We start from the raw sequence: 4,175 nt of genomic DNA, 5'->3' as shown, positions 1-4,175 counted from the left end.
TTCATTTTGAAGATTCAGCCTGAGAATCGTGTTCCAGTGATCCAGCCTGAGGGTCATTTCAAAGATTCAGCCTGAGAATCGTGTTCCAGTGATCCAGCCTGAGGGTCATTTCGAAGATTCAGCCTGAGAATCGTGTTCCAGTAAGCCAGCCTAAGGCTCAATTTGAAGATTCCCCAGTGAAGTCGCCTACAAGCTTTATTTCCCCAGCAAGCCCAAGTCTAATTGAGGAGTCGTTACAACATGTTCTAGCCCGAAGAATATGTACGAAGCCCAAAAGTGGAATATTCTCGAAGCTGCATATCTAATATGAAGGTTGGGTGTAGATTTCAAAAGAGGGTCAACCAGCGCATGCCTCAGATGCGGGATCCTAATGACGGGAATTTATCATCAAAACAATCCAGATCTAGCCAGAAGATCGAAGTAGATTCAGCTAGAGAATCGAAACAAAGAAGATCTAGCCAGAAGATCGAAAATCGCAACAATTCAGATCTAGCCAGAAGATCGAAGTAGATTCAGCCAGAGAATCAAAGGAAATAGATTCAGCCAGAGAATCGAAACGGAGGAGATCTAGCCAGAAGATCGAAGAAGATCTAGCCAGAAGATCAAAATCGTATCCAGCCCGAGGATCAAAATTAATATCCAACCAGAGGACTAAATTGAGTATAGGTTCAGCCAGAGGATCGAAACTCCAGATTAAGCCAGAGGATCGGAAGAAAAATAAACAGCACGGTGTATTTCCGCGTTTTTGTGGTGTTCTCGGAGCGCAAATTTTCGGTCTGTCTTTGGTATTCAATCACAGCTCACCCCGTTTGTCTGATAAGTTGTTCGCTTTCATCCTACTCGGTTTAGTTGATGATTGAATAGGGGCAGCTGTAACACCCCAAAATTTGCCCTCCTCATTCATGCATTCATTTAGCATTTCATATTGCATTTCATCATGTCAATCAGAATTAGATCCGGAAAAAAAAAATAACGAAAAAAAAAAAAGGAAGAGAAGCAAAATACTCTTAGGTTTCCTTGGAACAAAACCCTGGACAAAACCTGAAGAGAAACCTGACAGAGAACTCAGAGCAGCCTCCAAACCCTGAAGGGCCTCACGGGTGCAACTCAATTTCAATCAAGCTCTCCAATCAGGTTTGCCCTATTCCCATTATTTTACGCCTTCAATTTGAATGTTCTAAATGTGTGATGTATTATGAATGGGTGAAACCTATGCCTTGAATGTTTAATCACATGATTTCTGAAGTGTATGCCACAGGGTTTGAGGTTTCTGAAACCACACTGTTATCCATGAAAAAAATGCTTATGGTATTTCACTAACCCTTTTGTTGAGTTTTTGTGAGGGCTCACATGACTTTTGCAGGGATAACTTGCGTGGTTTCCCACTTTATTTGTGGGATAAACCCTGGAGGTTCATTCCGATTACCTGTACTGACCCACTTTCTTTGATGATATTAGCTTGGAAGGATCTCAGGGTTCCCCATTCCTCTAACTGTTGTTACTTCGGATCTTTATCCGCGTGGTACTTTTACATTTTTCCCGCATTTTACTGCTTTCCTAGCTGGAAGACCTCGATAGGAGGCAATGTTTTTGTGTTTACTTTATGCAGGTTCCTTTTCCAGGGTTAAGAGCTATGAGGTCTTATCCTCATTACCCTTTTGCATGCGCGTTCCTACAATGCAAACAAACCCTTCATTGATTTTTCTTCTCCATAACACACGTTTACTCCTTCTACTACAGGCGAGTAAGTCTCCAAAGGTCGAGCATCCGGTAGATTGCGTAGTGACGTCGTTCACCCAAAACCCAACCCTTAACCCGTAGTTAGCCGAACTACGGCTTGCTCTGGTTCTCATTCCAGATGAGATACGTAGGCATAAGACGCGATGTCTTAGCGAGCACACATCCCTCAACCCATAGGTTAGCCGAGCTACGAAGACTCTGATTCTCATATTCAGATGAGATACGTATGCAGTGGATGCGACATCCGCGCGAGTCATTTTCATTTAACCCTTTTTTTTTGGTAAACAGCACAAGATAAACTCACACCCTTTAGACGAAAACTACAAAAGTGGATCCCGTAGAGTACTACGGATGCGTAGGGGTGCTAATACCTTCCCTTCGCATAACCGACTCCCGAACCCAAGATTTGGTTGCAAGACCCCGTCTTGTCCTTTCCTTTTTCAGGTTTACTTCGAGCGTTTCCTTTCCCTTCTTTGGGATGAATAACGCACGGTGGCGACTCTTCTGTCTTTTTCTTTCGCCGGTTGTTTTTTTGCGCACTGTATTTTTCAGGTTGCGACAGATACTACACTCATAAGAGTCTCTCTTGAGAATATTTTTGGAATACGAGTATTCGTTTCTCCGATAATATTCGAAAGATGGGATGATGACTATGGGAACCTCTTGTAGAACATGTTCGGCAGGTTTAAACCATAGTACACTCCCTTTGGGTGGTGCTTAACTGAGACTCCATGCTCGTGACTCACAACAAACCCTTGATTCATGGTTGATCCGTTCAGGTATCCTTAATATCAATGGAACTTAGGTGTTGATAAGGTGTAAACCATAATCCACCAAAATGAATGATTGATATTAAGGATGGTTGAGTCGTTCATATATCGTTAATATCAATGGAACTTGGGTGTCGATAACGTGTAAACCATAATCCACCAAAATGGATGATTGATATTAGGGATGATATGATCCATCCCATGACCATTGTTTGGTGTGCTTTGCTTGATCCTTGAGTGTGATTGTTGCATTCATGCATTCATGCATTCATTTGCATTCATATTATCAAAACAAAAGAAAATTTTCAAGGAGCTTAAGGGGTTTATTTGCAAAATTTTCAGACATGGAAAAACAAAGAAGGCATACAAAGAAGTACAGCTTCAGACAACCCGATCTAAAAGAGTTAAGGAATTTGACATCATATGTATTAGATCCCTTGGGTTTCAAAGCTCGTTTCGGGAAGCTTCTTCCTCTTCTGACTACTCAGGTGGATGAAGGGTTGATGAGTACGTTGGCGCAGTTCTATGATCCTCTGTATCGTTGCTTCTCTTTTCCGGACTTTCAGCTTTTGCCTACCCTTGAGGAGTATGCTCATCTGGTGGGTATACCTATTCTAGACCAGTTGCCGTTCAGTGGCTTGGAGAGTATTCCTACTTCTCAAGAGATAGCTGACATGTTGCACATAGATGAATCTCTGGTTGGTGCTCATATGACTACCAAAGGTGGACTTCAAGGTCTCCCTTCTGAGTTCCTCATTGCTCAAGCTATTGTTTATGGGAAAACCATGAGTGAGGATGCCTTTGAAGCCATATTTGTACTGCTCATTTATGGATTGGTATTGTTCCCCAACATCGACAAATTTGTGGATGTGAACGCTATTAGGATCTTCTTTGCTCTTAATCCCGTTCTGACTCTGTTGGGTTGTAGCACCTCAAATTTGAACCTACCATTTTGTACATTCATTTTCATGTTTAGGTCATCAGCATTGCATTGTCCACTGCATAGCATTGCATTGTCTTTTGCCTAGTGCAAGTCATCAGTCAAGACTGGTCAGGAGATCCAGTTGTGCAAGCAAGCAAGTGAATTTCCTATGGAAGCAAAGCCCTAGGGTTGGTTCAATGAGTCCATGTGACCTAGGGATCATTTTGAAGAGATTTGGTCAAGCATTGAAGGCTCAAAGCTCATCAGTCAGTGATCAATTCATCTGAAACCCTAGAAAGTCAACCAAAGCCAACTGTCAATTTAATCAGGGATTTGAAGGTGGGATATGGTTAGAGAGGCCTCATTCATGTCCATACAAGTCTCATTTGACATTTCAAACATCAACATTGAAGAATTTGAGGTCAGATGAAAAGTTTCCAAAAATAGTAAGTGACCTGTAATTTGAAATTGCCAAAAATGGAAAGGTTTTCTTCTCAAGATTACATCATCAAGCAAGCTTCAAATGAAATTTTGTCCAACATGAAAGTTGAAGATCTTGTTCTCCCATTTCCAAAAAGTCCAAGAACATGAATTTCTCATGTGTGGTTGAAAAGATATGGATTAATCATGGCCAAGTGAATGTGAACTTCAAGCATGCATAACTTTCAAACCATAAGGCCAAATGGAGTGGTTCTTTTTTGTACATTCATGTCTTGACATGCACTATCCAATTCATGCATCAT

The sequence above is a fragment of the Lathyrus oleraceus genome, chromosome 4 (assembly GCF_024323335.1).
Source record: "Lathyrus oleraceus cultivar Zhongwan6 chromosome 4, CAAS_Psat_ZW6_1.0, whole genome shotgun sequence".
Lineage (NCBI taxonomy): Eukaryota > Viridiplantae > Streptophyta > Magnoliopsida > Fabales > Fabaceae > Lathyrus > Lathyrus oleraceus.
Note: the sequence above shows the minus strand (reverse complement) of the source record.